The 12758-nt window shown below is 45.7% G+C and overlaps 1 pseudogene; it reads left to right on the top strand.

The window, feature by feature from the left end:
* The first annotated feature begins 6450 nt into the window (after nt 1-6450).
* Nucleotides 6451-7967, top strand: LOC148508542 (uncharacterized; annotated as a pseudogene).
* Nucleotides 7968-12758: the final 4791 nt, after the last annotated feature.

Raw genomic sequence — 12758 nt, 5'->3', positions numbered from 1 at the left:
GGCGCCATGGTTCCACGCTACTCCTCTGCATTCATTTTTTTTTTGCTATAATTAAATTAATACTGCAAAGCTTTAACTTTTTAGTTTGCAATTTGTAGATCATCTGATGATTACAGTGTTGTCTCTTAAGCTGGTTACACACCTAACAGATCTATCTGCAGATCGACTGATGATCAGAAGATATATCTGCCGATGATGGTTGTTCATACACCACACTGAACAACCATCATCTGTCATCTGTCTGCGGGTCCCGCTGGCCGGGGGTCATGTTGCGCCCTCCTCCCCCGCGGCCTCTGCAGCAAGTGTACGGGTGGTCGGCTGACCGCATGTACACACATCACGATGCGCAGATAAATATTCGCAGTTATATCTGCCATCGGTTGTGTAGCACAGCCGATGCGATATGTCTGAACGCCATCGTTCAGACATATCGCTGGTACACACTGGCCGTCAGGCACCCGATATATTGGCCGATCAATTGATTGCCCAATATATTTGCCAGTGTGTACCCAGCAATACTGGGGGTCATTCAGACCCGCTCGCGAGCGCAGGACGCTCGCAAGCGGGTCGATGTTACCCCAATGCGCATGTGCACGACGGAGGGAGCTCGGTCGTGCGCATGCATGAGACCCGGACAGCGACAGCCAAGCTGTCGCTCCAGGTCTCGCACCAAAGGGGGCGTGCTGTCGATGGTGACTGACAGCATGCCCCCTTTGGTGGGCGTGCCGGGGGCGTGACTGCCAGATGGAGGCGTTCCCATGGGAACGCCTACCGTCACCCACAGCTATGCGAGCGGCCAGGAGGCCCCCCCAATTTCAGGTAGGAGGGCCCTGATTCAGAGCGAGCGCTCTGGTCAGAGCGTCCGGCTCTGAATCAGGCCCACAGTGTGCATTATCCGCTGGTGTCATCAATACAAACCAAACTGAGTCAAGCTGGACGCGGATCTAACCGGTCCCCCATATTTATTAGGGAAAGATAGTTATGGTGGCTATACCTGATCAGATATAATGCAGCCTACGCTTCCAATTTATCATCCCACGGTGTTTCTGCGTCTGTCTATTTAGTGTGTGCAGGTACTTTAAGACCTATGCATTTGGCAGAGGAGGCTTTCGTGATCAGCAAGCAGCTGTTATAACTTACAATTTAGCAACTGGAGGGATCCAAGGAGGATAGAGGAGAGAATATTACATTCCAGTCATCCTAGATTGCAAAAGCAGTTACTGTACATAGAGCATGGACCCAGGAGGGAAAGTCTATAGGAGGAATCTGCACTGAGGAGGATGAGAGAAGTCTCACATTCTATCTTTCTCTCTCAAAATTAATCTCTCCAGAATTCTCTTGTGATAGAAAGATCTGAATCGCATAACACACCTAAAGCTAGTTCCCCAAGAAGCCATTAATAAGGGGATAAGCGGAACACTACAAATTCCGAGGTTTACAACGACAGGCACGCTGGAGAAAAGCCGCTCCGCAACCAACATAATAATGATAATTCCAAGTCGTTTTGATGAATTTACAGTTTATATATTTTGGCAAAGAAAATAAGTCCGAAGACTAATGTTCTGCTGATATGTGGATATAACAGGTTTTTGTTGGACATTAATCATAAAGGCGCATAGTCAAGAGACCCTTCTGCATATGCAGTGTACAGAGCAAGCCGTAGGCGTGCGTGTACATTTGGCAAACGTATTGGCGCTAAGCTAATGCGTGGTTTATGTATGACGGAAAAAAATAAATGTACAACAAATCAGAGAAATCCCGATAAAGGAAGAGACTATGGGGTAGATTTACTAAAGGTCGATTTTAATCAATTTAAAATCGATGTTGGGTGTCTGGGGCTTAATCACACATTTACTAACAGACAATTTTTCATTTTAGTTTGATAAGTATTAGTAAATGTGTGATTTAGCTACAGAAACACAATATCGATGTTAATCGATTTTGATCAATTTTAAATCGATTTAAAATCGACCTTTAGTAAATATACCCCTATTTATCAAGCCTTTTTTTTCCTAAGATTAAAACGGCTGTTTCTGCATAATTTTACGTATATTCCCAACAGGGCCGTAACTAGGGGCGTGCGACCTGTGTGGCGGCACAGAGCGCAGGGCTCCGTGGGTGGCACCATCGCCGTCCCACGGCCCTAGCCTCTCGAAAATCGGGTGTTGCTCCCAGCTCCAGCAAGCTAGCTTATAAACTCCAGCAGTGAAGAGGGGTGCGGGGCCACTATGTACTAATAGCTGGCTAATAGTGCTGCCCACAGAGTTGGTCAGTCGCCTGCTGCCACCCACCTCTGGCCCAAAGGTTGAATGACGCAATTCGCCTTGAATCGCATTGTCCTAGCCCCCCCACTGTAAAATGCTGTGAAAGTGGAGCTGTGGCCATGAGGAGACTGAGCCCCTCTCCCTGATGTAAAACGCTTGTGAATCGTGACTTTAAATAGAGGGCGCAGACTCACAATGATACCAACACTGCACCTCGATCTGCAAACGGGCACTTTCCACTCCGCATCGTGCCGCCGAGCCGCAGCTATGGTTACATAATCACTGTCTTTTAGCTCCTGAAGTAGAGTTTGATGCATTTTGTGCGCTGAACATGCGTGTAAAGATTGTGTTGCAAACCGTCTGCTCAGTTGCTCATACCCGTAGCTCATGATATGTCCAATTGAAAGCACAGCAGTATTTTTTCAATATATATATGGTGCATACACACGGTCAGATTTTTCTTCAGATCTGAACGATAACAATTTAAAAAATCGTTCATAATGAAGGAAAATCTGACATGTCTGAACGATGCGCGTTCCCGATGGTCAGATAACGATATCTGACATCTGATGTGTTTGCAGTCAGATTTGGACGATTCCATTCATTTTAATGCAGTCAAAAAACGTTCATAGTTCAAATTGTTCAAATCGTTGGTCAAATCATTCAGATTGTTTAAATCGTTCATCTGACAAATCTGACCGTGTGTATGCTCCATAAGCTGAGTACACACGTAAAGATTTTCTGTCCAACCATCCAACTAGTTGATTGGTTGGGATGAAAATCTGGTAATGTATGGGAGTAACTGATGATCAGCAATTTGCTCTTAAATGCCAGAAAACAGGTGAAAATGGTCGTCAGACAAGTTTGTTAAATGTTTGATCTAAACAATTTGTTCAAACAACAGTTTTTGTCCATTTTCCAGCGTTTGGGAGCAAATTGCTGATTGTCATTTGCTGTCATACATTACCAGATTTTCATTTCAACCAACCAACTAGTTGGATGGTTGGACAGAAAATCTTTACGTGTGTACCCAGCTTATGCCGTACAAATGTCCAGATGTACAAATGGCCATAACAAAGAGATGCAGCGTGTTTGCCTAACCCTCTATATGTGTGCGTTAGGTTTATCATAATAATATCATTGTAATCTTCACCACGCAGAAAGGAACCTGCTGTATTGTAGATAAGTGCAATTTCAGAAGTCTGAGGGGCATATTTATAAAAAAAAAAAATTGCTTGGTAAATGTCGCAATTTAGCAACCCCCTTAGAAACGTATGGGGGCTGCTTTTGCAATGGAAAATGTGGAACCACAGCAGATATCTCCAATATCTGTGGTTGTCCCCCCTAGATACATACTTGGGATGCAAACATCTGTATTCATGGGGATGTCAGCAAATTACAATCATCCCTAGAATGCATCTTGGGGGGGACAGCAACAGATATTGGAAATATCTCCTGCATACTACCCAACTGTCCTGGCATGATATTCCCGCTTTTTTGGGCACAGTCCCGTCGTCCCACCTGTGGGCCACAGTGACTTGCGTTGGGAAGCCCCCTTTCACCCGCTGCTCTGTTTAGCAGAGCAAGCTGGATTCACTGGTGAGAGGGGCCGCCAGCGTGACAAAAATTGGGGGGCATAACTTGCGGGAGAGGCCACGCCACCTTTCTTTGCTATTTAACATAGTTTGGTTGCATACTGCTGTGGTCCCACATTTTCTATTGCAAAAGCAGCCCCCAAAGGTTTCTATGAGGGCTGATAAATTGTGAGATTTACCAAGAGCCAATCTTGGCCGCGATAGCCGAGATTGTGTACTTGCCTACACTCCCGGAAGTCGCGGGGGGCTCCCGATTTTTCGGGTAGCCCCCCGCACGCCCAGAAGCGTAGGCAGATCACCCGCTTCCTAGTGAAGCGGGCAGGATTTTGAGATTTAATGGGGAAATTGCGGGGCCGCGAGGAGGGTGCGGGGCTAAACGACACGATATGCGTAATTTGGTCCTGCCCACTCCTCGCGGACCGACGAATCGTGGACTTGGGAAAGGGGAGGGTGGATCTGTGGAAAGGGGCTGGGGCCTAATTAGGTCACCAGTCTGGCTCCGCCCCCCCAACCGGGCTGCTCCCAGAAAGGATGTATTCAAAGTCGGTAAGTATGGCGTTAGTCCATAACAGCCTATGGGCAACTTCTCCACCTCCCCCCCCCACTGACCCAGAAACCGCACCATAGCGTAAGCTCTTATCGGAACTCACGTCCCTGCAAGAGAAATATAGTAAATTCAATCGAAAATATGAATTTTTGCTTTCCAAATTTACACGACAATATCTCATGACAACTATATTAAAAATGCGGATTGTGATAAATAGATCCGTTAGTAACAGGAGCGAGACTTTCATGATTTATGGTGTAGAAACAGTCGGCATCACTGAGTGTATAATTTTCTTCATTACCGTTTTACAATACTATTGTAACTTGGTTCTTACGGTCATGGCTCTTAGGCCCTAAGCATGAAACACTGTGCCGAAACAAAGTGGAGATTTATCAAAATCACGTTCCGTTTGACACATCGAGATGCATCTTTCTGCCCCGGCAAAAGGCAAAAAAAAAAACGTGATTAATACTACCTACGTTTACTGCAGCCGTGACGCTGTTTGAAGCTTTGATAGAAATAAATTAAGTGGATACATAGGGCAAAATGTAAATCAATGCTCCTAGAGTAAATTAAACAGGAATGAGAAATGTGCTGTTTAGATAATGGACAGGATTACTCAACGACTCGTTTGAAAATGGTGATATATTTATTATCTTACATGTGAGAAGTGTTTGGTAGGTTTCAAAACACTTCAGCAAACATTTACTTATACCGTTTAATAAGATCTGACGACAGAGAAGTCCATTGAATCCATTCGCTAAGTTCCTGCTCATTTTATAAGTAATCTAATTTAACACAGATAAACTTGTTCCTGGGAAATCCATGTCTCTTAGCTTATGTGACTTACAGGTTACAGTCTGCTGTCTGGGCAGGCCTAACATGAATAAATTAGCAATTCATACCTAGCTCTGGGTGGTATACTAGATGAGGATAAAAATGCTCTGTGGAAAAGAATAATCGAGATGGCAAAAAAATCAATTTGAAATAAAAATGCTACAAAAAATATACTTAAGTAGCATAAAGTGTTGTCTAAGGGGCTGATTCAGAGATGGACGCTAATACTATTGCGATCGCAGCTGCGATTTTGCACAGAATGCAGCTGCGAATATATGCTAATAGTTTCAAAGCCTACCGAGCATAAGGACGCCCACCGCTGCCTTCTCATATGCGTACGACGTCGCTTAGCTGGGTAAATATCGGTAACATCAACGCACATAGAGCAGCCATCTTGCCCTTGCGGCAGGTCTGGCCCATGTAACAGTGTTTAAACGGTCAGACACGCCTGCGTTTGATTGACCACCGCCCCATTACCTCCCCCCAAATGCTGACTATCTGTCACTCACTTTGCGAATGGATCCTCTTTGAGTTGCAAAAAAATCACAACGTGTGCGCAGTGTAGCTTATACGTATGCGTAATGATAAACAACTGCTCGAACTGCTGAGAAATCACACCATCTCTGAGTCAGGCCCTAAATTTTAAACATCTATTTTTTTTAAATGCTTTCCACCTGTACTCTCTGGTGTATATTTACTAAAGTGAGAGATTTTCTAAGTGAAGATGTTGCCCATAGCAAGCAAGCAAGGCTTCCTTGGTGGTTTCTGCAAGTGCCATGTACTCCGCCTCAATGGTGAATAGGGCAACAATGGAATGCTTTCTGCCTGCAAAGCTGATTGCTGCTCCTGCTATTACAAACAGATATCCTGTATATGTACAATGGTCATCCTCATCTGATCCCCAGTCGGAATCACAGACAAATTTAAATGCAGAATTTGTAAATCACCTTCACACCTACCTTACTCTCACCTATACTACCCTCACTAATGCACCCTCACGTCTACCCTACTTCCACCTATACTCCTGTCACTAATGTACCCACACACCTCTCCAATTCCCAGCTATACTACCCTCACTAATGCACTATCACACCTACCTGACTCCCACCTAACTATCCTCACTACTGCACCCTTACACCTACCCTACTCCTACATATACTACTCACACTAATGCACCTTCACACCTACCCTATTCCTACCTATACTACCCTCAATAATGCACCCTTACACCTACCCTACTCCTACATATACTACTCACACTAATGCACCCTCACACCTACCCTATTCCTACCTATACAACCCTCAATAATGCACCCTCACACCTACCTTACTCCTACCTATACTACTCACACTAATAAACCATCACATTTTCCTACTCCCACCTATACTACTCACACTAATACACCTTCACACCTACCCTACTCCCACCTATACTACACACACTAATACACCCTCACACCTATCCTACTCCCACCTATACTACCCACACTAATACACCTTCACACCTACCCTACTCCCACCTATACTACCCACACTAATACACCTTCACACCTACCCTACTCCCACCTATACTACACACACTAATACACCTTCACACCTACCCTACTCCCACCTATACTACACACACTAATACACCCTCACACCTATCCTACTCCCACCTATACTACCCACACTAATACACCTTCACACCTACCCTACTCCCACCTATACTACACACACTAATACACCCTCACACCTATCCTACTCCCACCTATACTACCCACACTAATACACCTTCACACCTACCCTACTCCCACCTATACTACCCACACTAATACACCTTCACACCTACCCTACTCCCACCTATACTACACACATTAATACACCCTCACACCTACCCTACTGCCAGCTGTACTACCCACACTAATACACCCTCACACCTACCCTACTCCCACTTATGCTACTCACACTAATACATCCTCACACCTACCCTACTCCCACCTATGCTACTCACACTAATACATCCTCACACCTACCCTACTCCCACCTGTACTACTCGCACTAATACACCCTCACACCTACCATACTCCCACCTATACTACTCACACTAATACACCCTCACACCTACCCTACTCCCAGCTGTACTACCCACACTAATACACCCTCACACCTACCATACTCCCACCTATACTACCCACACTAATACACCCTCACACCTACCCTACTCCCACCTGTACTACTCGCACTAAAACACCCTCACACCTACCATACTCCCACCTATACTACCCACACTAATACACCCTCACACCTACCCTACTCCTACCTATACTACCCACACTAATACACCCTCACACCTACCCTACTCCTACAGTACCTATACTACCCACACTAATACACCTTCACACCTACCCTACTCCCACTAATAAACCCTCACACCTACCCTACTCCTACCTATACTACCCACACTAATACACCCTCACACCTACCCTACTCCTACCTATACTACACACACTAATGCACCCTCACACCTACCCTACTCCTACCTATACTACCCACACTAATACACCCTCACACCTACCCTACTCCCACCTATACTACCCACACTAATACACCCTCACACCTACCTTACTCATACCTATACTACCCTCACTAATGCACCCTCACACCTACCCTACTCCTACCTATACTACCCACACTAATACACCCTCACACCTACCCTACTCCTACCTATACTACACACACTAATGCACCCTCACACCTACCCTACTCCTACCTATACTACCCACACTAATACACCCTCACACCTACCCTACTCCCACCTATACTACACACACTAATGCACCCTCACACCTACCCTACTCCCACTAATAAACCCTCACACCTACCCTACTCCTACCTATACTACCCACACTAATACACCCTCACAACTGTCCCAATCTCCACTCTGAGCTACACTCGCTCCTCTTTTTTAGCTCTGCCATCTTCCAATTGGAATGCAAGTTCTCTCATAAGTACTTCCCTCCCTACCTTCTAATTTTCTTTCGCCATTTTTTTTTTGTCTACGTTCGTCGTGTCCATTTTCATACACCGCAACATCCCACTTTTCGGTCACTGTCCCACCGCCCCACCCGTGGGCCGCAGAGTCCCGCACGGTAAGGGAGGGGGGATTGGGGAGCACAGTATCTAAACAGCGTGCGGGGTGAGCATGTTCACAGCTCAGCTGCTTGGGGAGTAATGCACATGCCCCTAGAGTGATGGGAAAGGTGGGGTATTGTGAGGCCACACCCCCTTTCCAAAAGAACATGTCCTTTTTCCCCGACTCCCCAATCCCATATGTTGGGAGGTATGCATTTTATATGTGTTCTGTATTGTGGAGCCTTAAAAATCCATATGCTGCTTCAAACGGGTATTTTCCCTGCATTCACGACACAACAGTGCCCACCTATATGGACCTGGTCAAAAGCAGCTATGCGATGCTGTGATACCCCAAAGGGAAGAGCATACATGCCTACCCTCCCGGTTCTTAGTGGGAGGCTCGTGATTTTTCGGGTAACCCCCCCGCCCCCCCGGAATGGTAGGCACTTCTCCTGCATTCTGCCCACTTTTTAGCGAAGTGTGCAGAAGGTGGAGAATTTCCGCGGCGATCGTTGGTCTCTGTGTAGGAGGCGTGGCTTAATGACACGATTCTCAGTGAAATTTAAGCCAATCGCCACAATTTGCCATGAAGGGGGTGTGGTTTAAGGACGTGAACCGTCAGGCCCCACCCCCATCACAGCCAACCTGCTTCTCCTACCAAGGCTTCTCCCGGGGAGGAGAAGCCAAAGGTAGGCAACTATGGGGAAGAGTCTTTTTGAAGACAATTGGAGAAATAAACATCTTGCCTTTAAGACGACTGCATCTATATATCCTGCGACAACAGAATTGTGCCAAACGCTATTCCATTCTCCGGCTGTTATGGATTGAGCCCAGTGTCTCCAAGCTCAAGCCCTCTGCCAGATTCCACGCAGAGCCTGGTCCATTGCGAGGGATCGGCGAGTATCAGCCGACACCATTCAGGCGGTGTAGCCGCAGCTTGTCTACGCATACACAGTAGCAATCAGTTCCAGGGCCGGTAGAAGGGCCTGGTGGTGGCAGCAAAGTTACACACCCACAGCGCAGTGGGCGGAGTCAGTAACAGGCAGTTACTGACATAACAGGGACTCCCTGATACTCTATGATCCCGAGAGAGGTCATCCGGTCACAAGGAGTCACATCTACAACATTAAAAAATAATTTAGTCTTATCTCAAGATCAGTGGCGTCACCCAGACTTCCTGGCTTTATAAGTATATACACATGGTGGTCCATAAGTATGGACTCACCCTTATAAAAAGGAAATGAGTAAGGAAATGTTAATGTAGTGTCTACACATATGATATAGGAGTAGAGGAAAACTTTTTAGGGTATGTCACCAGTATGGCGGCCATCTTGAAATCGACCATCTTGGATTCAACTGTAATTTTTTAAATTGGGAAGGTAGTCAAGTGACATATCAAACAGATGCAGAATTTCATTAGAAAAACAATGATGTTCTTCGTTCTAATGTATCTTTTATTTATTCTTGAGTTTTAACAAAACATTTATAGGATAAGTTCAAAGTGCTGTCCGCCATTTTGCAGTGTTACGGCTATTCTCTTATCCCATTCTTGAAGAACCTTGACCAACATGCCTGGCTGAATCTGAACACAAGTATCAACAATTTATTGTTACAGAGGATAACGATTTCTCGTATCTTCACTGCTTAAACACGTTCCTTCAGGTAACATCAAGATATTCCCTGACAATGAGTCCATAATGAGGTACGGCACCATCTTGCTGGAAGAAATTAGGATATGACCCATCCTCTGGTTACAATGAGAGAAAAATCTCTTCATCTAACAACCTCTTGTAACGTGCTGCTGTTAATGTTCCAAACCACACCACACCAACTGTTTTGCTGAGGCTGCAACCCTACAGTCCACCCAGTGAGGGTTTTTCTCTGACCAGTACCTGTGATTCTGTTTCTTTACCTCACCATTGACAACAACATTTGCCTCATCCCTAAACAATACCTGGTGTGAAAAATGTGGGTTTATTTGAAGTTGTGTTACCTGTGTGCAAACATCACCCAACAATCTAGGTCATCCTCAGTCAGCTGTTGCAACATCTGAATCTTGTAGGGGTGCCATTGATGTGTAGACAAAATTCTCAAAATGGCTGTATGACTAACCCTTTATTCACGAGACAGACGATGAGTGCTACGTTGGGGGCTCTTTGAAAATGATGCCAGCACAGCAATTGTTGTTGTTGCTTCATCTGTGACAAATTTTTGGTTGTCAACTTTTTGGTTTATCTGCAACTGATCCGGTTTCTTTAAATTTGGCAAGGTGTTTGGCAACTGCCCTGTGAGTAATGGGTGACCTATTTGGGTGACAGTGGTTGAAATCATTTGCAATAGCACGTGTGCTTCGTTCTCCAGATATCAAGACTATCTCCACACGTTCTGTTTGTGTTAGTGCCATTGTCAATAATGTCACTAACTGCAAAAGAAAACGCAGTTAAAACTTGAGAATGAATAAAGATACGTTAAAAAAAAAAAAGAACACCATTGTTTTTCTTATGATATGTCACATGACTGTCTTCCCAATTAAAATATTAGAGTTGAATCCAAGATCACTAACTTCAAGATGGCCGCCATACTGGTGACATACTGTATCCTAAAAAGTTTTCCCCCAATTCCATATCATATGTGTAGATACTGGATTAATATTATATCCTTAAAATTATTTATTTCCGGTAGCTACCAGGGTCGAACCCGGCACTGTCCCGGATAACGGTGCGAACGGTGAGACCCTGGTTATCCGACCTGGGTCTTGCAAAAAGCCGCTGATTGGAGCTTCTGTTGCCATGAAATCATCTCCATTCCTTTGCTGTAAGGGCCTGATTCACTACGGATCGCTATTCTGCTTATACGCACACAACGCAGTTGCTAATATCTGCTGTGAAATGTAAATGTTTGCATTCGCATTGCGATCGCAGCCTAACATTAGGATGCCCACTTCCCCTTACTCACATCCATGTACTTGGGCAACATAGCGAAACAAACGGTAACATAGAACCCAGACGCACAGTTATGGCAGGTCAGACCTCACTCAGGAATTGATTACTTCAGCGCACGTTATGAGGCCTCAGGCTGCGTATGGTATTGTAGTGGCTAATTTATGCACGCCCATGCAACGCCGTCCCAACGTACTGGCACGCCTGCATTCAGCCAACCACCACCCCCATTCCCACCCACAGCTTCTTGCTCAATCAGTCTGCCATAGGTCTGCGTATCCTCTGCGATAGCTTTCCTGATCGCAGTACAATCGGCCGATTGCGTGCGTATAAGCAACTGCGTTCCTTGCTGAATCAGGCCCTGAGACCCACATTCTTCTATTTTTTGCAAAATCGAAGAAACGTGGGGAAGATATCAAAGCTCTCCCCCTGCTCAAATATTGGGGTGGAGTACTAGCCCCCTCAGCCAAAAATGGTGCCCTTCTCCCCCTGCAATAAGTCTGTGCTAGGTAACGCAGTGTCAATAGCTGCTTCATGCTCTCACTTGCTGTGTCACACATCAGTTATCCGGAAAAACTCAGGAACTCCGGGCTACACAGAGGTAACTCGTCGGCCATGATTAATGCGACGCAGCGAGCAGTCACCGCCCACTTTTTATCACCTCATCTTTGTGAAGCTGAAAAACGTCTATTTCTGATGACACACACAGGTTTTGCAGGGCAAACATGGGTTCAGTGTTAATGGAGTCTCCCCGGGAATAACCTAGGTCCAAGGGGTCTGAACCGGCTGTGACACGTGTTTGAAAACCCGGGTCGGACCTGACATTTTTGGGGAAAAGGGGTATTATCTGTAGCAACTCAACAGTCTCCATATTTATATTGGGCAGTGGTGTATCTTCAATGGTGCAGGGTTTGAATGAAGGGGGCACTGTGCCAAACGACCTGCACTGAGAGCACCAGGTGTTCCGCTGGTGCTGTATTTCCAGTGATTTCTTTGGAAACATGGTGCTGCCACCTGCACAGAAAATAGCAAAGAACCTGGACAGACATGAGACCACATTTCCGGAGCAGTAAAGAGACTGAGGGCCCTATTGATCCCATTCCGCATTATTAATGGGGATGCTATAAATAATATTTGCATAAATTCACAAAGCATTTTCGCTGGAATTATGCAGGAAGCTCTTGCTGGGACACGGTATAAGAGCTAGAAACCAATATGGCCTTCACACGCTCAGGGCCAGCGCAATGCTGTCCGCTTGGTGAGCATCACTGGACAGGTGCCATCCCTGCTGCTTGCTTTCTAAGCAGCAGTGTCATGGGTAGGCTTGGCAGGGTGAAACTAAGGGATGGTCCAGGTAATTTATGTCCACAGTCGCACTAATTTCATTGCCAGGCATTTGCCTACCCCTGAGCTGGAGGAGCTAGTCTGTTCTCCTGCCTTGCTTAGTTGTTATAAGCTGTAC

The sequence above is a fragment of the Taudactylus pleione genome, unplaced genomic scaffold (genome assembly GCF_031769625.1).
Source record: "Taudactylus pleione unplaced genomic scaffold, aTauple2 ptg000360l, whole genome shotgun sequence".
Classification (NCBI taxonomy): domain Eukaryota; kingdom Metazoa; phylum Chordata; class Amphibia; order Anura; family Myobatrachidae; genus Taudactylus; species Taudactylus pleione.
The sequence above is the reverse complement of the archived record's forward strand: the minus strand, read 5'-3'. Positions and strand labels throughout refer to the sequence as shown.